The sequence below is a fragment of the Lissotriton helveticus genome, chromosome 2_1 (genome assembly GCF_964261635.1).
Source record: "Lissotriton helveticus chromosome 2_1, aLisHel1.1, whole genome shotgun sequence".
NCBI classification, from domain to species: Eukaryota; Metazoa; Chordata; class Amphibia; order Caudata; family Salamandridae; genus Lissotriton; species Lissotriton helveticus.
The window spans coordinates 794430364-794456589 of NC_136059.1; positions in this window are offsets into that span (position 1 = coordinate 794430364).

Genomic DNA, 26226 nt, shown 5'->3' on the forward strand with positions numbered 1-26226 from the left:
CGCTCCTCTGCGAGGCTTTCAGGAGACAGGAGCTGAATCTGTGGTCCGGGCCCTGTTGAGGCCTGGAAACGGGGACTTTATAATGGAATAACGTGCACACTGGGAAACGTGGCAACATTACTTTACATAGGCCTGATATTCGTAGTATTCACGAGGACTGGAAACTAACATACTGAAGGTGGACACAACTATAATTGCGTCAGTAATCGGACATGGGGAATAACATATGCATATTGGTCATGCACACATAACATATGATGGATGAGGCGTAGGGACACAGAACATGGCAAAATTTACTTTTCCACATTCCCTCCTTGTCACTACGTTTCCATCAGGAAACATCAATTTTCATGATACCATCTATCATTTCATACAGTATCATTTGCTCGTCTCGAATTGTCTTGGAACGGGATTTAGAACGGGGCTTGGGACTAGGAATACAAGAGGTAGCACACATGCTGCAAATCGCAGGGCCACATTGTATACAGAGGCAGCAGCTAAATATGATTGCTACTGCAATACCTAGAAAGGACAGGACTTTCCATCCCCATGCGGAAATTATATTCCAGAACCAACCGGACCATGTCCAGGTGCCTGGATCTTGGTGTAACAGATGGGCAATTTTATGGAGTCTGGTTATAGCTGAATAGACAGACGGCGCGTTATTTGGAATGAAAATGCAGCAACTAGATCCGATGACTCTACAGGCCCCGCCCCTATCGGCCAGTATGACGTCAAGGACGAGACGATTTTGCAAAACAACAAATCTCATAGCAGATTGTTCTTCGGTTAGATTACCTAGAGCAGAGGCAGTCTCATTTACTACAGCTTCAAGGGTTCTTGTTAACCTACGGATCAGTTTACTATTCTGGACAGGTCCTACAAAGAAGAAGAAACCTTTATTGAAATCTGTATACTGTTCTAGAGTAGTTTCAGTATAATCGACAATTGGGGACTCCCTTCTATGTCTAATGTGTACTAGATGTGTGTTTCTGTGATAATCAGATGGGGCTAGGAAAACAGGTGGCAGTAGGAAGGCAATGTAACAGGTTCCCTCCCAATCGAGGGGCAGACGGACATATGCGGTCTGACCACAAATAAAATAAGAATGACGTGAAGCTTTGAAAACAGATTTCCCACTGTCACTATACTTGACAACAGTAGTACATTCACTATGACCTACATGTATGGAACCATAACTACGGACACATAATTCGCCTTTGACTGGTAGTACTGAAATAGCAGGTAAGTCTGGAGTAGTATCAGACTGAACATTCAGGACCATGAAATTCGACGAATAATTACCTAAATTATATACTTCATTTTCTAGATCTAAACCTGTTCTGTGGGGGAAACCTTGCTTGTCTGAGAAACATGTACTGTTAAGAAAAGACATATCTGTTGAGGATGACGTTAACGTGGACCATGCTCCACACGAACCATTATGTGAGAATGGATAAGGAAAGAGTGGCAGAACTCCCTTCGGTGTCTGGAAAGGGGGGAGTCGACCACACACCCAACAATTAGTGGCATTGCTGGTCTGGTGTGAATAATGTAACATACGGATAAATGTGTTGTTGCGCATAGCGAGGGGGTATGAATATTCGTGAGGAGGCAGATCACTAAACGTGTGCTCTACTGTAGCATTAGCAGACATATTTACATGAGGAACTGGACAATACAGATAGAACGCATAGCTGGTGCAGGAAATCATAATGCTGAGAAATAATATGAAACTCAGAAAAACGATACATCTGATTGAACTTTGACTGACTCTCTCACTATGGGGGTCTATTTTATACATGTCAGAAACAGTCTAACCGTTTCACCTAGGGGAGGACTTATACAATCAAACTGACTGACTTATTTTACTAGACCTTAATTTGAGCTTATACTCCTGCTGCGGAGTTTTCTCTAACAAGGGAGGGGTTGTAATAATGTCTTGTGCGGGACAGTCCTTTAAAACAATGTTCTGGCAATCCTTCGAATCCTGGGAAATGTTTTTAGAAATGTTTTTGGAGACTGGTTTCAATCCATTGAAAAGTTTTACATGAGAAAGATGGACCCACCCCTTCCTGCCTTCCAACTTGACGGCAGTACGGGTGGTCAAGAGGACCTGACGTGGCTCTTTCCAACGTGGTTCCAGCGGACTTGATCTGTCGAAATTTCTGATCATCACTAGGGAGCCTGGAACGATCTCGTGCGGTGCCACCTCGGTATTGTCTGGAAATGCGGCAGCAACCTGTGAACGACATGAGTTGAGGGCAGACATCAAGGAAGCTAGGTAATCTGTCAGCATATTACATGAAACATCGGTAATACTTCGGGGTCTAGGAGTACCCCACATGTTAGGGGGGCGGCCGAATACGACCTCATACGGGGACAGACCTGATCTGGAATGTGCGACCATGCGCATATAAAACAGGGCAACTGGCAGAGCTACTAGCCAGTCCACACCTTTTTCCTTACAAATTTTTGCAATACGGATTTTCAGGGTCTGATTATGTCTCTCTACGAGACCGGCTGCTTCAGGATGGCGTACACAATGAAACTTCCACTGGTACCCTAACAAAAGGGAAACGTGCTTCATGAGTTCGGATGAGAATGGCTGGCCGTTATCAGAATATACGACTCTAGGGAGTCCATATCTAGGGAAGAATTCACGAACCAACTGCTTAGCAGTGGTCGCGGCTGTGTAATCTGGGACTGGATATGCTTCTGTCCACCTGGACAAAGCGCATACAACTACAAGGACATACTTGAAACCTCGACATCGCTCCATCTGAATATAATCCATCTGGAGGACCTCAAAAGGGTGGTCAGGGGGCTGGAAACCACCTTGTTCCACCGGGACACTTTTACCTGGATTAAACTGACAACATATCATACAGGTGCGGACTTTCTGCTTGGCTGCAGCTCGTAAATGCTTGTTGAACCAAATGTTCTGGATACTGTCTAACATAGCTTTTTCTCCTAAATGGGCCGGACTATGTGCGGTATTGATAATGACTTGAACCATAGAGTCGGGGAGAAACCATGTGGCTCTACCCTTCGTTAACCATCCTTGATCTGTCTGGACCCCTCCTTGTTCAGACCATTTCTTGATTTCTTCGGGAGTAGCATGTAACTGGATATCTATGACATCTTGTGTAGGGTCCTTAACTGTCATGCAGGTAGTCAGATCTGGAGTATGTGTCATGTTAACTGGAATGTCTGGAGTCTGTGCTGTAAGCTTGGCTGTGCGGTCTGCTAGATCATTACCTTGGGAAATAATGTCAGTAACTTTCGTATGTGCTTTACATTTCATGATAGCAATAGATGTCGGTAAATGTATGGCATCTAACAGGGCTTGAATAAGGAGACCATGCTGAATCTTGGTTCCATGAGAAGTCATGAAACCTCTCTCCTGCCAGAGCACTCCGAAGTCGTGTACAACTCCAAATGCATAACGTGAATCTGTGTAAACATTAACTTTCAGGTTCTTGGCATGTATACAGGCATTTGTCAGAGCGACTAGCTCTGCTGCTTGAGCGGACAGGGTATCAATACGGTGTGTCTTGATAACTTCAGTGTCAGTAGTCACTGCATACGCGGCGACTAGTTCTCCTGTACTAGTTCTCATACATGAACCATCTACATAAAGTGTCAGGTCAGGATCTGGTAACGGAATATCTGTCAGGTCTTGTCTTGGCTTTGTCGTAATATTAACTACTTCCACACAATCATGTGGGTCTGGATTTGAATTAACTGATGGTAACAGTGTAGCAGGATTCAGAACGTTGCAGCGTCTAATTTCTATGTGTGGCTGGAACAGTGTCAATTCATAACCTGTTAAACGTGCAATTGTCAAGTGCTGTGTTTGTGTTCGGTTTAAAAGAACTTCTACTGAATGTGGGACTTGTACTGTCAGGGAATGCCCTAAAACTATAGAATCACTTTGTCTGATAGCTAGTGCTGTGGCTGCAACTGACTTGAGGCACGCAGGCAACGCCTGGGCGACTGGATCTAATGTGCTCGAAAAATAAGCACAGGGCTTGTATTGTCCTGCTTGATCTTGTGTGAGAACAGATAATGCTGTACCTTCGCGTTCTGTAACGAAAAGTGTAAAAGGCTTACTATAGTTCGGTGTGGCTAGAACTGGAGCTTGACATAGGGCTTTCTTTAACTCGTTGAAACTAAGTGTATGGTCAGATGTCCAAGGGAGGACAGTCGATACGGCTGCCTCCTGTGTCGTTAACTGTATCAGTGGCTTGGCTAGAAATGCATACTGGGGAATCCATTGTCTACAATAAGAAGTAAGGCCGATAAAGGCACGTACCTCCTTCTGGGTTCTGGGCTGGGGAAGACTCGCTATTAACTGGATACGGTCTGGTGTCAACTGCCTACCCCTCTTGGACAGCAAGTGTCCTAAGTATACCACTTGCTGGACACAGAATTGAAGCTTCGAAGGTGACACCTTGTGCCCCATCTCGGCAAGGAAATACAGGACTGTAAGGGATGCTCGCTCGCAGGCACGTTCAGAACGGGCTGTGATCAGTAGATCATCGACATACTGGAGCAGGGCAGTGTCAGTTGGCATGTGAATGTTGTCTAATTGTCTCTTGAGTGCTTGACTGTAAATACTAGGACTTTCTGTGAAACCTTGAGGAGCGCGTGTGAACATATAGCTCCTTCCGTTTAAACAAAATCCAAAAAGAAACTGGCTGTCTGGATGAATTGGAACACTGAAAAATGCATTCTTGAGGTCTATGACAGTGAAAAACATGGCTTCGGAATCAATAGCAGTTAACAGGGAAGAAATATCTGGGACAACTGGGTACTGAGGAATAATACATTTATTAAGCTCTCGTAAATCAATCACTAATCGATATACTGGGGGTGCATTTGGATCAGTACGTTTCATGACTGGAATGATCGGAGAATTACATACATTGGAGTCAGTTTCTACAACTACTCCTTGAGCCATGAGCTCGTCAATAATTTTGGATAAGGCTGCTACAGCCTCAGGTGGCAATCTGTACTGTCTGATTCGGGGTAACACTACACCTGGTTTGAGAGTCACACGATGGGGTGTGATTTGCATATAACCTACATCAGTTGGACCTTGCGCCCATAAATGCTGCGGTACTTTAGACAATCTCGAATCAAAATCTCGTAATACATAGTGACCCTTAAAGTCACGTAGGAACAGACGTATTCCCTCTGGGGAACAGCAAATAACTGCACCTAATTCTTTCAGTGTCTTAATGCCTAATAGATTTTCTGGACATGACTTAGTAAGTAACAGGTCAGTAGTACGGGACAATGGGCCTACTTCTAGAGTAACTGGCTTTGATATCTCATTAACTATTGGCTTTCCTGAAAATCCAAGGGAAACATTTCTTGAGCCTGAGAGCGGAGCCCCTGGAACTTCGGCATGACTAATTGTGGTCCTACTTGCCCCTGTATCGATCAAAAACTTTCTGTCTTTCCCTAATACTTGACTGTGAACATAGGGACCTTCTTGATCTACAGGTATCTCGATGAGAGGCAAACCTACCTCCCTCTCTAGGCTGTTTCATGAATATGACTGGTACTCTGGATACTCAGACTGCGCATACTGATACATCTGCGATGTAACGTGCTGTGTTGCAGCGATAGGCTGCGGTGCTGTAACTGTCTGTTGTGCATTCTGTGGCTGAGGAATCTGTGAAACTTGTTCTTGTCTAGGCGGACGTGGTCTTTCTTTAGTCTTACCAGTAGCTATGTTATGTTTCAGAACTGCACACTCGTTTATAAAATGACCTGGCTGTTTACAATAATTGCAGTTCCCTTTAACGGGAGCTGCAGGATGACTGGCTTGATTCGGACCCCTCTTCTGACTGTCTTGAGGAACAGTTTGTGCAACTAGCACCTTCATTTTCGTGTCTTTCATACGTTTTCTTTCGTGTTCTTGCTCTTCTCTGATTCTATTCTGGTGCTACTGGAGCATCTGGAGCATCTGGGACGGAGTATTAGCTTGCCAGGTGCTTTCGACTTTCAAAACTCGATTTTTAATTTGTGGACTTGAATTCTCGACTAATTTGGTAACGAAAAGATGAGGGTATGACTCACTACTTGTCTTGAGACCACTGTTAATACTAAAACATTTCTCAAATCTAGAATAAAAATCACTAATATCTTCATCTTGTTTCTGTTTACAGGCTGAGATTGCATCCCAGTCTTCTTTTCTCGTTGTCAATAATCTGGGTAAAACTTGAATCAATAATTCTGGTAAGTCTTTACATTTATCTCCAAGACCGGTACCTGGTACTCGTGCCTTGTCTTCAGCTTCTAGAGCTGCCCAATCGATCTTTTTCTCTCCCACCTCCCATTCTTTTTCTTTTAACTTTTCATATACCCCTGCGGGTAACAGGACCTTTAACATTTTAATGATATCTGGGTAAGTGTATTCTCCCATACGGAGCATGTCTTTTAATTCTCTATGGAACCCTGCTGGATCTTTGTCATGACTAGGAATTAATTTCTTCATTTCAAGAAGTTCCATCTTTGAAATCGGAGTGTATACAAACACTCGTTGCATTACGCCACCCGCCCCTTGGACTGGGTGGACTTCTCGTAACGGATTCTGTCTGTCTATGTAAAACGATTTACTTTCTGGGGGTGAGACATGAACAAAATGTGGGTTCAAAAACGTTCTATACTTGTGACGCTGTTCTAGAATGACACTTATTAAATCGGTACCTAAACCTCTCCATCTATACTGGAGTAACTCGTTCAGGATATCATGCAACGGGCCTGGATCAGAATGTTGACCCTCATACAAAGTAATGAGGTGCTGGATCATATACATACCCACCAGTCGTTGCTCGGCTGGGGGCAGTTTCAGAAACATTTGTGCCACTATTTCGTCTGGAAAAGTGGTAGAATCAGTAATCCATCGGACTGCTGATCGGGCTAGTTCTTGTTCATGCATGGTACTTAATTCACTGTAACCGATTCGTGATTTCAGAATGTGGTCGGTAGCTTGAAATACTTGTTCTAGGGAACCTTGTTCTGGCGCTGAATGATGACAAATAGACTTGTGTTCTAGGCGTAAATGGCGATCTGGAAATCTAGATTTTCCTACATACGCTATTCTGACGGGATTCTCGTCTTCCTCTTCAGGATCAGAGATACTTTCTTTCTCACTTACTTGTGCTGCTTTACGCTGGTCGTGTAACCTTATTATTTCTTTACGAATTTTCTTGTACATACTCTCCATGGCACCGACGGTCTTGTGCTTACCCTCGGCTATATTATCACTCCACCTTGTCAGGATTCTCATTTCGGCGGGATCTTTAGACGGATAATCTTGTTCTCTTATTAGACAATTGATCAGGAACTTTAATATCATGAGCTGAATCTCGGCTTTCCTTTGAGACATAATCTCGCCAATACTTTCTGGATCATCCCCTGTACGGATGAAACGATATATTCTGTCTAGATCTTCTTTCATATTCGGTAAGGTGACTAGATACTCGGTCACTCTCCTTACACGTACGGAATATAAAACCATAGTATACTCGCCTGGGACTGGATCATAGACACATTCGCCAAGGGCTTGTCTGATTTCTGTGACAGACTTATTACTTTTAGGAGTACGCTGTGATGCTTGAGCATGTAATTCGAGTGCTGATAAACGCTTGTGTGGCGGCGGGGTTTGAGGAAGACCTCCCCCTGCGGCCCCTAGACTAGAATCGTCGACTGACATTCTTCGTCCTGGCAGGGTCGGTAATTGTACTTGTATGGCGGACTGGGCCGGGGGAGCTGTTAAGGGCACCCCGGTGTCTGGAGGAGCATGAATTACCTGGTTTACAGGGACTGGCGGAGCGCGGACAGGATTTGCATATTCGGGGACTGTGTCGTCCAAATAGGACGAAATAAAAATATCAGCTGCGGTCTGTTTGTGACGTAGCTTGGTCGGAACTAATGGTGGCGGGAAATTACTGGATGCCTCTGGGGTCGCTTTTGGCAAACCTTCGGCAAGGAGAGGATACATACCCTTAATGAGGGCATGCCTCTGTCTGTCTGACTGTTCGGCTTTGACTTGTTCACCTATCTCGATTAATTCTCTTTCTTGGGCTCGTTCTTGGGATTCTCTACTTAACTCTAACTTTCTGACTTCCTTTTCCGTTCTTCTATGCGCTTCCTTACGCCATAACTCGATGGCATCTTTCTGTGACTGCCTGGCTTTCTTTTTCCATAATGCTTCTTCTACTCGCATGATACATTCGGCATCCCATGTACCCGATACGGGCCATCTATACTTTTCTTCTAACTGTTTGGTATACTCTACCCATAAATCTAGATACATTATGGCGCTTATGCCATGTTTCTGATACATAAAATGACCTGGACTGTCCCTAAGCGGGACAGGAACCGCTTCCTCTAACAGACCCTTTCTAGTTTTTAACTGACGTAACTTGGAAAATATAGGCATGACTGAACTGTAATCTGGACAAAATACGATACACAATAAAAACACGAAATCACATCGCACTCATACCACAACAGTAAGATACATGAAGAACATTTATAAATAACAGTTCGAACAGAATATTACCTGGAATACTGAGAACAGAAATACAAGAATTTTCTCGAGAACGGAACAGACTAGAGTTACTGGATGCACTGCTGTAACAGTACGGAACATACCGGTCCCATAAAGGAACGCATCAAGACCCGTATCCACCTAGGTGAACACTTCGTTTGTGAGTCTGGGCACCACCAACCCACGGACCAGGAGTCAATTTAGATTGGTCCTGTCTAGATACTACCCCAGCAATGGTACTCACCGGGCAGCACGGAACGGAAGGCCTCGGACTGGACTGGACGACGGACGACGAACTTCGGACTTCGGACTTCAGTTACAGGTGGGCCTCCGGATACCTCGGACCTTGGACTCTCGGCTTGGGCTCTGGTCGGGACTCGCCGCGTTCCTCCACCGTCTCGTTTGGATGCTGGACCGCCTCCTCCGTCTCCTCCGTGGGCCTGAGGGATACTTGAGCAGAAATATCTGCCGCTGCGCAGAAGAGTTCCGTCACGACTGCAGAGGGTCAGGGGGTCGGCGTGGCTTCACCGACGCGTGGGGAAAGGGCAAGTCCCTATTCGGGCGCCATTATGTGGTAAATAAATAAATAATACCCTATTTTTGACTAGGCTTATAGCATAACAGATAGCTCAATAAAATAAGAGTCAAGATTCGAGGTAGTAGGAGTTTCTGCAGGTTTATTACAGCATAAGGACAGGATCAGGACAACCTGCATAGAATGACCCAGCAGCTGCTGGGGCTTGGTCTGGGATGAGCGCGCTAACTTTTAATAATAATACATTGACTTATATACATAGCGCAAACACATAGCATTACATTGCAGTAGGCGTAGCAGTGGGTGGAGCAGAAGGCGTGACGCGTAGCAGTCGCGAAAGATAACAGTAAAAAGAGGTGTAACTGGGAGTATACATAGACATGTGATGCAAACGTAACAGAATATGTCATGAATGGGCGGAAACATAGGAGGGGGCTACCTAAGGAGCCGGGACCTCTAACCTAATGGTGCGCGAAAACTGGCAATGACGTGTTACTAGGAGAAGCTGGGGGCTACGAACTCTGTGCTAGGAGCAGAGACTAGAGTCTGGAGGGTCGGAGCGACATGTACCTAAACCCTATCTGGTATCTAATGTTTAGGGAACATGTTGATATAAACTAGAAGTCATGAGGGGAAAAGCTAACTTGATTCTAAGACTGGACCATGCATTATTCTACATGTAGTGCGTGATGAAGAATATTAAATGACCATTAATACAGTATTTCTCTAACGTGGAGCCGAGAAGGCTAGACAATGACGGAAACTATTGATGCAGTTCAGTAGCTTAGGAATGCAGAAGAGGAGGACTGAACTGATAGCTGGAATCATAACATACTCTTGGCAGACTCAGAGGCAGAGCCAAGCTGCACCGGGCACTGCGAGGCAGGAAGTAAGTGAAGGGTCGAGGATACAGGTGGGGGCTGTATCGCTCCTCTGCGAGGCTTTCAGGAGACAGGAGCTGAATCTGTGGTCCGGGCCCTGTTGAGGCCTGGAAACGGGGACTTTATAATGGAATAACGTGCACACTGGGAAACGTGGCAACATTACTTTACATAGGCCTGATATTCGTAGTATTCACGAGGACTGGAAACTAACATACTGAAGGTGGACACAACTATAATTGCGTCAGTAATCGGACATGGGGAATAACATATGCATATTGGTCATGCACACATAACATATGATGGATGAGGCGTAGGGACACAGAACATGGCAAAATTTACTTTTCCACAAACCGCTGGATTTCAATACCAGCGGTTGGAGCACAAGTGGTCGGGCAGAGACTGCTGCCTCTGCTGGGATCATAGATCCTGATGTGGTGGCAGTAGGAATCACAATCCCTGAATGGCTGTGGTGCCGAGGCAGGCACCGCTGTCAGGATTAGGATGTCCCTTTCCCACAGGCTTTTCATGGCAGTCCAACCATCAAGAAAGGGTGTCAGAAAGGGACTTTGGGGGGGTCCAATCTGGGGCCTGTCCCTTGTGGCATACTGCAAATTCGCTGTTTTAAATTGGGGTCTCTAGTTGGCAGTGGTTTGTACCTTTGTCCTAGTAGGGATCCGTCTTCCTAGTCAGTATAAGGGAGTTACACTTGGTTGCTTGACATGAGCAATGAGGCTTATTTTAGAGGCAGTGTGTAAAGCATTTGCACATACCCAACAGTAATACAGTGAAAACACTACAAAAGGACACCACAGTATCCAATATTTTTATATATCCAAAGCAAGACCAAAGCAATAATAATCCACCACACAGGTCTCAGAAATCTCTATAATCAAAATAGACCTAAAATACAGTTCCTTGAAGTCGATAGTTCCGTCTGGGGTTATCACGGCGTCGTCAACAACAAATCCAAACAGTTCTGGCTGGATGCGGTGTCATGGGCCAGCTACAGTGTCGGGTAGACCCACAAAACTGTACCTTTTAGAAGTGCAGGACCGCTTGATGAGCCCTGAAGAGCCAGCTTCAGCAGGCATTGGTTCCAGAGGTTGGTGCCGGAGTCATCGGGCCCTTGATGTCACACGTGTTGGAGATTGAACTCCTCACAATTGAAGTCAAGACCACCGGCGTCTGGAGGTGGCAGGGGTGCGGTGCAAAGTGCAGCGGTGCAGCATGCAGTGCCCTTAGGTCACAGTGCAGGAAGCGGCTCAGTGACGGTCATCCAATGTCTACGGTGAGATCAGGGTTGCAGTGCGAAGTGATTTGGGGCTTGTCACAGTGCTGGCAGGTCACGGTGCAAGCAGCGGCATCGTCATTGCTGAATCGCTGTCGACAGCTGACGGACTGGAGTCAATGGCGCCGGCATCGGTAGGGCAAGGCTGAGGTGCGGGATGAGGAAGGTAGGTTGTGTAAATTATGAGCAGTGCCCTCAAATGATGGTACAAGTACGCAGCATAGAAGTCAGGGAGGAACAGCGTTGTCAGTGATACCAGGGCAGTGTCATGCAGTGAGGCGGTGCGGAGGGCAGTCCCCACAGGTTACGGTGCAAGCAGTGGCTTGGTGCCGTCTGCAGTGCCTTTAGGACACAGAGTAAGCAGGGTTGCTTTTTCTTTTGTTGCAGCACAAAACACACAGTCCTCAGTGCTGGCAACAGATGAAGTCTTTGCTCTTCCTGAGACTTCTTGAACAGGGGCAAGCTCTACCTCAAGCCCATGGAGAAACTCACACAAAGAAGTTGTAGAAAGTTCAGTCCAATCCTTTCACTGCCCAAGATATAGACAGCCACTGCAGGCCAACACAGCAAAGCACCCAGCAAAGTGGTAATCCCTCCTCACAGCTTCTCCAGCTCTTCTTTGTGGCAGTCTTCTTGGTCCCAAAAGAAGACTGCCAAAAGAGTTCTCTGAAGTCTTTTATCTTCCTATGATTTCAAACAGGAGGTAAGCTCTACTTCAAGCCCTTGGAGAAAGCTTTAACAGCAGGATGATGAAAGTACATCCAGTCCTTTCCCTGCCCAAGACAGAAGCAGTAGGCCAACAAAGCACAGCACGCAGCAAAGTGGCAGTTCCTCCTGACAGCTTTTCCAGCCCTTCTTCCTGGCAGGTTCCTTAGTGCAGCAGTAATCTAAAATATGGGAGTCTGGGCCCCAATATTTATACAGGAAATTCCTTTGTTCTCTTGGTGCACAGAGGTTCTGTGTTCAGTCAAAACAAGTTCTGTCATCTCTGGTTCAGCTTCCCGGCAGGAGGTGGAGACAGCATTGTCCAAGGAAGACAGGGCCTATTCCGGTGCAAGGGAAATCTCCGCCCACCACTCTAATTGCAGACCAGGCCTATTCAGGTGTTAGTGAAAACTCCTCCCAGTACTCTGAATGCAGCCCAGGTCTATTCAGCCCAGCACTGACTCATTCAGGAAATGCAGGACACACATCAACCTCCCCGGGGCTGTCTGAGTGAATGCACATCCCTAGCCCCTGTCACTCCAAAGCCAGCCAATCCGTAAACCAGAAAAGGCACACAGGGTAGCTAAGCAAGAAAATACCTAATTTCTAAAAGTGGTATTTTCACACACAGAACATAAAAATCATCTTTACAAAAAGATGCATTTTTATATTCTGGGTCCAGGCATATTCAACTTTACTTTCCTATTGTGTCCCAATGGAAATTTATATTTATAAGATGTTATAAATAAACTCCCATTCTATCCTATGGGACAGATAGCCATTCCATAGTGAAAAACATGCCCTACCTTTAATATACACAGCACCCTGCCCACAGGGGTACCTTGGGCCTACCTTAGTGGTGACCTATATGTGAGAAAAGGGAAGATTAGGTCCTGGCAATTGGTTGCACTTGCCAAATCGACATAAAAGTCACAACTGCGCGCAGACACTGCAGTGTCAGGTCTGAGTTACCTTTACAGGGCTTCTTCTGTGGGTACCTTACCCAGTGCTGCATGCCCACTAGTAGCATTTGATTTACAGGCCCTGGCACTCTCAATGCACTGTACTAGGGACTTTCCAGTAATTCAAATATGCCAATCATGGAAACACCAATCCATAATATAATTTACACAGAGAGCATATGCACTTTAGCACTGAATAGCAGTGGTAAAGTGCCCAGAGCCCTAAAATTAACAAAAACAGGGTCAAAAATAGGAGGCTAAAAAGCAAAAACGTCTGGGGGTAAAACCCACTGAAAAAGCCGAGTCTAACATTGGCACTGGGGGCATATGTAGTGCTCCCACTCATATCCATGCACTGTGTGCCATGCACCACGTGGTGCATGGCACATGGTGCATAGACAGGCACAAAGTCCTCTTCTACACTGTGGCTTGTGCTGCAACCCTTTTCCTGTGCCGCAGCATACACCACTGTGTAAAAGATCACTTTCCAGCAGCCAGCATGCCAGTCCCATTCTAATTTGGCAGTCCGATCCGACTGCTTGTCTGGCAGTCTCCTGACTGCCACACTAGCGGTCTGCGGTCCGAATAGAGCCATCGTAATGAGGGCCTTAGTTTGGAAACTATAGAGAGGATGCTAAACTTGGAGATGGAGTACGTATTTGCTGTAAATGATCTCTGGGTATGTCTCTACTTCCCAATCTTTCTTTAAATGGCACTGAAGCATTAGCCTTTGAAATTTCCCCCAATATCCCCTTGTGGAAATGCAGGAACTATCTATTGTAATAAGGATGCAAGCATAAGAGTGAATGAGTCTTTCAGGAATCAATTGTAATTTATACTCTCCACATGAAGTATAAATCTTATGCTCCCTAGAAAAGAAGTTCAGATGAAGACCCCTGATTGTGATGTAACATGATGTGAAGAACTGGGGTGCTTATTCTTTAGGATCTCAAGGCACATGCAGGTGGAATAGTGAGCCACAACTTGACTGGTACCCTGGTGGCATCAAAATAGTACAGAACAGCTGAGATGATGATGTAGAACCAGCTGTGATAACAAAGTATACAAATCCTCTGCACACGTTTAAAAGTAAATACATAAAGTTTTATGAAATATCACAATGAGGCTTGTCTTTGTATATTCAGATGTCTTTAATTCAAGATCCTAAACCTTCTTAGCCAACACGTGTTTCGTCGCTGTTACAGGGGATTGTCCTGTGACTTCTTCAGGGCGGAGGTCAGTTTCAGGTAGTGTCTTATTTCCGGTGATAATTCCAAACTGGAAGGGGTTCCTATAATTTCTACACCTTGAGAAGTAGACTATTTAGTCTTGAGTCCGAATATCACAAAGCGAAATGTATTCGCCCAAAGGGCTTGAGTCACAAGGTAATTTACACTTTTGAGTAAGTTTAGTGCTTTTTGACTTTTCACTAAATCCAAGTGTAAATTTACCCCAAACGTGCAGCTTACAATTAGTAAACTTATTCAAAAGGGCAGAGTGTACAGCCCCCAAGCACTTCAATTTGATGGAGACACATTAGTTACACTTTTGGAGAAAATTTACACTTTGATTTTGTGACTACCCAAAAACTAGTAAATTTACTAAAAAGTCCAGGTTACCTTTGTCAATCAATACCACAGGTCCACAGGAACTTGCCCCCCATGTCCTGAAAATTAAAATATAACAAAATATAAAGGGGCAGGGTAGGGAACCTCAAGTCCCTGATAGAGGGACCCCCTTTTGGTCAAACTGCAAATGTTCCTCTTTACACAGTACCATGGACATGCAGTACTCTAGTGGTACTAGGTGGGGCCCACCCTTACAGAAGGAACAAAGAAAAAACAAAACAAAGTTGAGTGGGTGTCTGTTGTTGTGCGTGACCAAGAGGGGTTGGCCATCAATGGGAAGGTTGGGCACCTGCTGGGGCTTGGGTGCCACGAGCCACCACAGGCCATGCCCTGCACTCAACTTCCTGCTGCCCAGTGGGGATAGTTCACCCACACAGCTTGGGTGCCCTTGGGGGGTTGTGATAGGTAGATATGAGGATACAATCTTACTTCATGTAAAAAGTCCTAGGAGGCTTAGAGAAAAAAACAAAGGTTAAAATGATGTTATTGTTAGACTTGATAATACCTTATTTTACATAACAAAACTTTAGAAATTTGCTAAAAAAAACAATGGTTAATGTGATGTTATTGTTAGATAAAAATGTCAGTTCAGTACGCCATTTTCAACACAAACCTCCTGCAGCGCCCTACCTTCCACTGTGCACTTGATGGTACAATATAAAGGGTGTTATTTAAATAAGGCAGACTTACTGACTTTCTCAAATAATGCAAACAGTAAAATATAAAAAGTGGGTATATTGGATTTATCAATGGTTCAACATATCCACATATTAAAGCAAACCTATTGTCTTTGTCAAAAAATTTCAATCACACTTATTTGTAATATGTTCAATGTGAGGGTGCGAGTTACAGTTACTTGACTTAACTATAACTGCTGAATTTCTCTGGGTTTGGGTTTTCAAAATCTGAACCTAACTATAACTTCCTTATAACCTTCGGTTTTTAGTGAATTTCTAAGTGTTAAATATTTTTAGTTCCTAACTATAATGTCCATGCAATCTTTGTTTTTTCAGTGAATTGCTATGACTTTGTAGGCTATTTTCTAACTATTTCCCACAATTGATTTCACAAAGATTCTCTATTGTCAATATTTTTTGTTAAGCTAGCATGCATCACCCACATTTTACTAAATTATGCTGCAACAAAATGTGCCTAAAATTGTTAATGGTTAAGCAAAAGATTTTTTCAAGTAACATTGTTTTGAGTACATTTTATTTTCAAAGTAAGCAATCATCAATCTCACTTTCAAGCACCTGTAAGTATTTGCATCTGATTACACAGTATTCGGGAGCCTCAGATTGTTAAACTATGCAAACATATGGAAATGTTTTATACGGTAACTTCTGACAGTAATGCAACTGAGCTCACAGCATCTCCTTAAACGTATGTCCGAAGGTATTTCACGCCTCAAAGGGATTCAGGACAGATTTTCTAATTATCAATTGGACCCCCAAGCCAGGATGGATTCCCAGGTGCTTTTTATGGAATGTTACAATCTAAAATGAAGACTGTGGGCCATTTCCTGTTCTTTCAGGTATATAAGGTTGAACCTGTACTTCAGAACCGTCTCAAGACTGTCGCTGTAGTCTTATTGAGGCAATCTACTTCAGTTTTCTTCAGTCATCTGTTCTCAAATGTTGGGTAGGTCTTTTAATCTGAGTAGTTTTTTCCTTCTGCCTATTGTGACCGTACATTGCAAATATCTACATAAGTGGCCACGGGTATTCCCAGAGGTGGGTCCCTTGCTCTCTGTTCCACTGGTTTTAAGCTACACTGGCTGATGAGGGGTGATGCCCTGAAGCCGGTCCCAAGATGCTTGTTTCCTGTCCAGGGAGGACCTGGGCTGGCAGTTCAGGCTGGACACTTCTCATGAGGAACAGGGTCAAGATTGATTTGCATACGGCTAGGTCCAAACTTGAGTGGCATAGTGAGCAAAAGAATAATGGATTAAACCCAGTTATATGACTGGGGTAAGTGGTTAAAAAGTTTCAGCACTCTGTCCATCATCGTGTTGTTTTTGCAGATGGTCATTGAACCAACGCAGCTGAGACAACATGCTTTCTGTTGATGCACTACAAGAAATTAGGGAGGCAAAAATAAATTGTAAGATGATATATTATTTCAAATGTGTTAATTTTTTTCTTTTTACTGCAAGTGACCAACTGTATCTTCAGACAGTGAAAAGCTGAAATTTCAGGTCGAGATCCGCTAATTTACAAAAAATGTAAAGTTGATACTTGTGAACAAAAGAATAATTTTTAAAAATGATGAGAACATTTTGAAGTTAATGAAAAAATATGTTTTGGTGACAAATGTGTGTATTTTCCAAAAATGACAAGCTGCAAGTTGTGCCCCATTCACTTCAATGGGGAACAGACCAGTTGAAAAGAGGCCACAAGCGGGGACTGGGGAGGCCAGTCCGGGTGAACCCTCTCGTGGGCTCAGACCTTGAGGGGCCCATGATGGGTCCACTTTTAGTTGGGCTGTGGGGCTTGGGTCCAGTGGTGCTTTTAGGTATTGGGTAGTGCTGCAAGAAACACTCATGGTTGAGAGGGCCTGCACCAAGTGGTGGCTGGCTGTGACTGGGAGTCCAGTCTAGGCAAGCCCAAGGGTGAGCTCAGCTTTTGAGGCTCTCAGGACCCCATTGGCACCATCACCTTCCTCGGACACTGGCTGTGGGACACGGGTGTAGAGGTACTTTGAGGTATTGGGTGGTGGCAGTCTGAGGCTCACTGTTTGTCTTGGTTCGACAGAAAAGAGGCAACAGGACAGCTGTACCACTCTCAAGGTGGGTATCACTGTCCCTGAAGTTCCTTGAGGTACGGGTAGGTCTGCCTTGGTGTTGGTGTCTGGCTTGGACACAACAAGCCATGGTTGTTGCAGGTGGTGTGGTACCTCAGGTATTGTTACTGTGCTGCTCCGTTCAGTCCTGGTACCCCCATACTTGGAGGGAGGATGGCTCTGACCTATAGGAGCATGCCGACCTCTTCCTGAGCGGTTGAAGCATCAGTAGTCCCAGTAAGCGGCAGGACGGTAAACCACACCTTGCTTCCTTGGTGCCTGTGGCTTCAGGGGACAAGCTCCTCTACTCCAAGGGAGTTGTCTGGGGATTTGCAAAGCACTGGGAGCACTCCGGGTTTCTTGGAGTCTGTACAGCAGCAGGATAAGTTGGTTTCTTCATGAGGGGCAGGTGCAGTAGGCAGGCTGGCAGGGTTGGATCCAAGTCAGTAGTTGCTCCTCTGTTCTCATGTCAGCAATCTTCTTTGTCCAATCCTTCTTTGTTTCTGTTGAAACTGAGGTCCTGGCATCAGGCGTGCCACCTAAATACTGTATTTTGGAGTACTACAGGGAGGGTCAGGTAGTAGCCAATGGTCTACCTATCTTTAGGGTGACTACATCCACTATATGACCACTTCCTGTGGGAAGTGGGCTTAACTCTGACCCAGTGGACCTAATTCCAACAATAGCCAAGATGGTGGAATTTTCCTAGTTGAGTTCACTTCAGGTAGCCCACATTGGTGCTGGTACGAGCCTAAGGGTGAAAACACCTCCTGACTAACTAATTTTTGCAACTGTCCTGGTGCCAAAATGGCCCTGGGCAGAGGGTGGCATTTTCCTTGTCTGGAGAAAGCCAGGGTCGCATATCAAAGGCGATGGAGGCCTTTAAAGCCTCCTACCTTGAAAAGCTGATTACTAGTCATATTGCTTGAAGGAGGTGGTAACACCGCCCGCCAGGGCAGGCATTGTTTTCAACCTCACTGTGTGTGGGCTCTCATCTCCAGGGGTCAGAAACACGTCTGTGGTAGCAGGCTGGACAGGACCAGTCAGCCTTTACAATAGAGGGCAGTGGGTTTTCAGGGGTTATCTTTAAAGAGCCCTCTGGGTACATGTATTACAAAAAACATTACTGGAATCAGTGTGAATTTATTAATAAGAGGTGTTTGATACCAAACAAACATAGGTTTCAGTGAAGCAATTATGCAGTTGGGAAAGTCATTTTGACCATTGCCCAATACATACCTTAAGATGGCTTCCCTGTTCTTTTGTACTGTCAGTAATTGCATTGGCCAGCACAGGGGCATATCTGCTCATTCAGATATGCTCTCACATGTAATATAATGCACCCTGCCATAGGACTGCAAGGCTTGATGTAGGGGTGACTTACAAATATTATATGCAGTATTAGGGGACATGGCACACAGGGTTTGTGCCATTTCATGTTTTCACTTTTATGGGCACCTTGTCACACAGTCTGCAGTGGCAGTCTGCCTGAGTTTGGTGCTGGGTCCCTTAGAGTGGAACACGACATGCTGCAGCTCTTAGGGACCCTCTTTAGTACCTATGCCCTAAGTACTAGGGGTACCACTTACTAGGTACTTACAAAGGTGCTAAAGGGCTGGCCAAATGGGAATAAATTGAGCAAGTGCCTTGCTTTGCATAAAGAACACTGGCACTGGGGTCCTGGTTAGCAGAACCAAGTACACTCAAGTCAAAGTTGCATCAAATGCCAGACATAAAGTGGAAGGAGTACTGCAACAAAAACCCAGTTTCCTACAAAGGTGTCAGTTTCGTGCAAAACTTGTTTATTTGTATCCACTTTCATGAATATTGTGTAGGTAAATGTCCTAATTAATCCCATTTTATTTTCATAATTTTATCACGTGGAAATCCAAGCGAGGTCTCAATGGAGGAGGAGGTCGTCCTGGTTATATTCAGACCAGGTAATAAAACTTCTGCAGCTTATACATTGTCCTGTAACCATAACAATGCTGATTGATAGCCAGCTGGCCCACTAGGTCAAGAGAGGCTGTGGCCTCCAATCCATTGGTGGAGGGCTACCTGTCAACTGTGGCCACTCCACTGAAGGCACTACAATTTGATAAGTGAGTGCAAAGTTTGCTGCGCTTTCTCAACAAAGTTTATTTTAAATTTAAGAACCAGACCCCAAAGCAGGAGTTTGTTTCGTAAAAACAAAAAATAACAATGATCCAACATACAGGGAGTTTTCTCCTTGTGCATCATCATTGTTTAAGCACCCTACTCATGAAAATCATGGAAGTTCTGGGTAGGGAAATCTACACATTGTTGCCCTAAAAAGGACCATGGAATTGTCACTATGACCTTGTGACCCAATAGTGCATCAGCTGCCAGGTCAGTGGTTTGCACAGTGGAGCCAGCTTAGGTTTCACTGATGTAAACTTGGTGCTTCTCTCATATCTAAATGAGCAGGGGGAACTGCAAGTTTAGCAGAGCAGAACCCTATATTGTGGTTGCAACATTGAAGGACGCTGCAGAAGACAGGACCTGTACATATGAAATCCTGATTTGTTAAGAAAGTGAAACGGAGATCACCAACCAGCATAACAATGCACCAAACTCAGATCTCCCACAGTCAAACCAAGAAGACCTGATTCCAGAATGAGAATGCATGTCAGTAAGCACGTGGTAAACACTCTACTTAACACTCTAACCCTAATATATATATTTACAGGAATTCAGACTGCAACATCTCCCTTTCTCAATGAACTTATAACACAAAATGCACAAAAAATACAGAAAAAACAAATACATAAAATAAAACAAAATTTTAAAATGTAAATCAGTTCAATAACCAAGTCTTTTGGAAACACCACCATGTTTTGTGATAGTGCAAAATTGATTAATTGTAGATTCCTTGGTGGAAACATCTGTCACTGAACCAGAAGACGATGACTCCACTTCACCACTGATGGCACCCATTGCCGTACCGGAAGATGACTCCACATGTGATGATAGATCGTTAAATCCATTCCACAAAAAAATGAAGCTTCATTAGCATTTCCCTTGTTATCACAACAGATGTAGAAGTATGACCAAGCAGCAAAATACCATGTGAATGCAAATTATCTTCCCACACTATCTTCTGAAATTCATTCAAAGGCGTCAAATTGCTTTTTTGGCCACCAACAACTATCAGCTAATTTTACCACTGAGTGAGAAATGTGTACAATCTGGGAAGGACATATGAAAAAAAAATCAGTTTTAAATGTCCAATTTCTTATCTTCCTTAACATCATTTGTTATCCTACTGATAGCCTCTTGTTCAACAAATTATTAGAACTATGATGCTGGTATTTCATTTTCTCGAGTGCCATTTTTACTTTGCATTTGAGCGGATCAATATCAACACGTTCACTCACATCATTAATATTAGGTCGTTTCCATTTACCATTCAGGATTTTTATTTTTATTGCGCTTTTGTTCCTTTTAGTTAAACGAAAGGGTTAACTTCCGTAACAGCGTGAGGGGTGTTGTTAGAACTGGGGGTCTCTAGTTGGCAGAGGTAGGTACAACTGTCCAAATAGGGACCCTTGCTTCTAGTCAGGATAAGGATACACTCTTTAGATAACCCCTGCTCACCCCCTTGGTAGCTTGGCACAAGCAGTCAGGCTTATCAAATGCAATGTGTAAGGTATTTGTACCAACACTCACAGTAACACAGTGAAAACACCACAAACTGACTCCACAACAGGTTAGAAAAATAAAGGTATTTTATTCTCAACTACATAAGACCAAAACAACAAAAATCCAACATACACAGTTCAAGAATATGATTTCAAATGAGTTCTTAAGGTTGCGTTAAAATAATCCACAGTTGCGTCACTTTTTAGCCAACAGTACCCTTAGATGCGACAAAAGTTCCAAGTGAAAGCTGTAGCGGTGAAAAGCAAGCTATGCGTCACTCCTGTGACCCTGGGAAGGCGATGCGACAACCCCGCTGGATGCAGCGGGCGTGTTGCGGTGACTCCGGTCTGTATGGGGAGCGATGCTATACCTTGCGTGGATTCCGGTGCACAGGTTTAGGTGGAAGCGGCTCGCAAAAGGTATGATGCGACGATCTTCAGGGCGGCGACGATCACCAGTGCGGCGGCGGTGCACGGCTCAGCGTCGATCTTTTCCTCTCACAGCCCCTCGATGCGATGGCTCTGCGACGACTCTCGCAGCGACGTGCTGTGGTCCGCAAGCAAGCCGTGCGACGATCTCACCCAGTGACGACAGGCTGCGTTAAAATAATCCACAGTTGCGTCACTTATTAGCCAACAGTACCCTTAGATGCGACAAAAATTCAAGTGAAAGCTGTAGCGGTGAAAAGCAACCTATGCGTCACTCCTGAGACCCTGGGGAGGCGATGCGACAACCCCGCTGGATGCAGCGGGCCTGCTGCAGTGACTCCGGTCTGTATGGGGTGCGATGCTATACCTTGCGTGGATTCCTGGAGCACAGGTTTAGGTGGAAGCGGCTCGCAAAAGGTACGATGCGACGATCTTCAGGGCGGCGACGATCACCAGTGCGGCGACGGTGGGCGGCTCAGCGTCGATCTTTTCCTCTCGCAGCCCCTCGATGCGATGGCTCTGCGACGACTCTCGCAGCGACGTGCTGTGGTCCGCAAGCAAGCCGTGCGACGATCTCACCCAGTGACGACAGGCTCTGCGACAATACTCGCAGGGATGATAATCTTCCCACACCGGACTGGTGAGTCCCGCAAATGAAGGATGCGATGACTTTGGCAGCGGCAACGGGCACTGCGACGATCTCGGCCTTCGTTGCGGCTGGAATTTCCTCGCACTGACCGGGATGTGCTCCGCAAGCGAGCGATGTGTGAAAACTTACAGAAAGTCTTTAAAATCTTGGTTTCCACCTTCCCAACACAGGTACAACTTCCAGAGGCACCATAACTGGCCCAAGCACTCTAGGAAGGACAGAACTCTCTCAGCAGAGTTCAGGGAAGCTGGGGGTGAAGTCCTTTTGTTCCTGGGACTTCTTAACAAGGAGCCAGCTCTTCTCAGGCCCTTGGAGATTCTTTGAAGAAAGGGGACACAGCACAAAGCAAAGTCCTTCCCCTTTCCTTGGCAGCAAAGCAACTGCAGGTCAGTCCAGCAAAGCAACAGCAGGACAGTCTTCCTTCCTCACTCTTTCAGCTTTCTCCTTGGCAAAGGTTCCTTCTTGATTCTAGGATGATCTAATTTTCTGTAGTTGGGGGTCCTGTACTTATACCCCTAAAAGTCTTTGTTCCCTTTGTGCAGGAGGGCTCTGAGCCCGGTCTGAACAAGTTCTGGGTGTCCCTTGAGCACTTTCTTTTCCTGGTCTCCCCTTTCCTTTCAGAGAGAGGGGCAAGGTCGTCAGCCGCTCAGCAGGAGGTGGAGCCAGCATTGTGGAAGGCAGGCACAACCTTATCCAGGCCCAGGTGCTACCCCCTCCCACCGCTCTAGATGCAGATGAAGTTATTCAGCCCAGGAATGGCCCACTTAGCCTCTGGGAGCCACCCAGCCCCTGTCACTCACAAACCAGGCAGTCAATTCACAAAAAGGCCAAGGTCAGACAAGAGAAAAGCAACTTTCTATAAGTGCTGTTCTCAAACACAGGATTTAAAAACAACCTTTCCTAAAATATGTGTTATTAAATTCTAAGTTCAGGGATACCAGACTTTATGTCCTATCTTGCTCCTATGGGAAGATATGCTGGTAGCCACTGTTGCCAGCATTCCCCATGATAGTCTATGGGGCAAGATAGCCTTACAATAGTGAAAAACGAAAATGGCTGTGACTCACTACCAGAGCAGGTCACCTGCACTAGTACATGCTCTACCTTTCACATACACTGCACCCGGCCCAAGGGGGTACCTTGGGCCTTCCATAGGGGTGACCAATGTGCACAGAAAGGGAAAGGTTAGGCCTGGTCAGTGGGGACATTGACCAGGAGGACATGGCAGTTCACAGACTGCACACAGGCACTGCGGTGGCAGGACTGAGACACCATTTTATGGCTACTTATGTGGGTGGCACAATCAGTGCTGCAGGCCCACTAGTAGCATTTGAATCACCAGCCCTGGCACTCTCAGTGCACTTTACTAGGGACTTCTTGGTAATACAAATATGTCAATCATGGATAACCAATCACAATAACAATTTATAGAGGGAGCACTTGCACTTTGACACTGATCAGCAGTGGCAAACTGCCCAAAGCATCTAATCCAGCAAAACGAAATCCAGCACAGCATCAAAAATACAGGAGGTAGAGGCAAAAAGACAGGTGAAACCACGCCAAAGATGCCAGGTCTAACAGGTGTTATGATAAAACCATACCTTATCTCTGACAAATTCAATTACATGAAGACCGTAATGAGCCACAGTATAATGTGTGTACCTTTGTATTTCAGAAACCTTCTCATCGTATCAGAAATATGTTGAGCTCCATTATCCATGTTGAGTTTCAAATATGAACAGTCCATGGCAAAAATCTTGTCAAACTTGTCAAACATCTATACCAACTGTGCACTAATGTCTTCAATAAAATCATAATAGATCCATTTAGACAGATAATCCACCACAACAATAAAATAACACAGATTATGCTGCAAAGTATTTATGGGTCCTAGGAAATCTAAAAGCTGGCTTTTCCCAACACCTTCTGGGGAAATGATACTTGCATCCGTGGTCTCTCCATCCACTTCTAATGTGTATTTGACAACATCATGAAATAAACATTTTTATCCATTGCACCAAAAAGAACACCTAAGGATTTTCTTTGTCGAAGGAGATCCTAAATTACCAGAATGTGCCAACAAACTATCCTGGGTCTTAAACTGGCAGGTGAAGCAAAGTTATCCACCCTTAACAACACACCTGACTCTACTGATAACTCATCAGGCACATGAACATAGTTCAACAACTCACTCTAAAAATGCTTGACACGAGGCCAGCCATTCTGCACATAATTCTAAACTTTCTGCCGAAGACATGACTTGTACATACAAAAGGTGAAACAAAGCCTACCAACCAGCATACCATTGCACCGGACTCAGATATCCAACTGCCAAACCAAGAAGATATGATTCCAGAACGAGAACGCCCGTCAGTAACCACACAGTAAACAGTCTACTAAACCCTCTAACCCTACTATAATTAAAAGAATACAGATTACCACACTCTGTTAGTTTATGGCGGGGCTTCCGCTCTGCAACAGTCTAAATGATACCCTAAGAAATTCCCTTCGATTTACAGAAGGTTCTGTGAATATTCACAACTCTCTTTTGGCTGCATTCCATTAATGAAAAAGACAAACCAGTGGCTCTTCTAGAACATTAAAACACATGCTATATGTACCAGAGTATTACGAGCCAAATTTTGCCTTCCATCATGAAAAATTTAGGGGCATATTATCAAGTCAGGCGATAAAATCATTGCCGCTTTAGCGGCAGAAAACTGTTGCTAAAACGGCAATAATGGGCTTGATAATATGCTCTATGGAATTCCAATTGAAGCCCATGTTAGATGTCAAGGACATCTAACCTGAGCTTCAAGTGGAATACCATAAAGTATATTATCAAGCCCATTTTCGCTGTTTTAGCGGCAGTTTTCTGCCGTAAAGTGGCGATAATTTTAATGCCGGTCTTGATAATATGCCCCTTAGAGTTTTTGCAGAGGGACAACTTTTTTTGTGGGTTTGCCCTGTTGAAGAGACTGGCTTCCTTTCTTCACACAAAATTCATAGGGGCATATTATCAAAAAACAGTATTAAAATTATCGCCGCTTTAGCGGCAGGAAACTCGATAATGAGCTTGATAATATGCCGTTGTGAATTCCCATAGAAGCCCATGTTCTTGTGTGAACATAGGCTTCTATCGGAATTCTCAAGGGCATATTATCAAGCCCATTATCGCCGCTTTAGCGGCAGTTTCCTGCCACTATTGCGGTGATCATTTGAACGCCCTTCTTGATAATATGCCCCTGAGTGAGGTGGAGTAACGCAGGCATCTTCAATCCAAGGGATTTCACAGTAGTTTATTGAATAAAGATAAGACACAGCTTTCAATGTGCACAAGGGGCCAGAGCCTTTCCCCGTCTGACATACAATCGAATCAAAGCACATAAGAATTCCAAAAGAGAATGGGTGCTTGACCAATAAGCAATGATCTAATACATCATACAACAATAGAAAGAGATTACGTTAGAATACAATGCATAAAAAGAGAAGATAACAATTCTTCAGGATGCCACATGAGGTACAAAATTCAGCTGCATAATACCGGGCCAACATTCCTTGCTGTGCAGGGGACAACCCGTGGTACTGATACTGGACTCCACCTGGGGTCCACAGCCATCTTTCATCATTGCCCTGAAACATGAAAGTCCGTCGGAATGTGAAGAAGTCCTCCACACACTTTGCAGGGAGTTTCTCCAGGTTTCATTATGCGCCTGCCAGAAATGACACCTTTTTCATTGTTAAAAACGGCTGACCTTTCCTGGATAACATTATCTCCTCCTTTCTCTCTAGTGCTGACCAAACCTGCCACCCCATCACCATGCCGAAATGCTTGAATGTACAACACCCGGTCATTTATTGATGACGGTGAAGAAAGATCTGGAACACATACTCATCTGGACTCATTCCTGCATGGGTATTTGCACACTGAAGCTTTTCAGAGGTTGAGGTGTCCTTGAACCTCTTCATCAGACCTTAATTTGTTTGATTATAACTATAGAGACAGTGTCTAAAGAGTATAAGAAGTTAACTCTGCGTCATTTGGCATCCTATGCCCCTGTGGCACCCAGTTTCCACCTGCGTACACACTGCACTTAAATAAATCAGCGGAAATGAAAAAGCAACATGCAG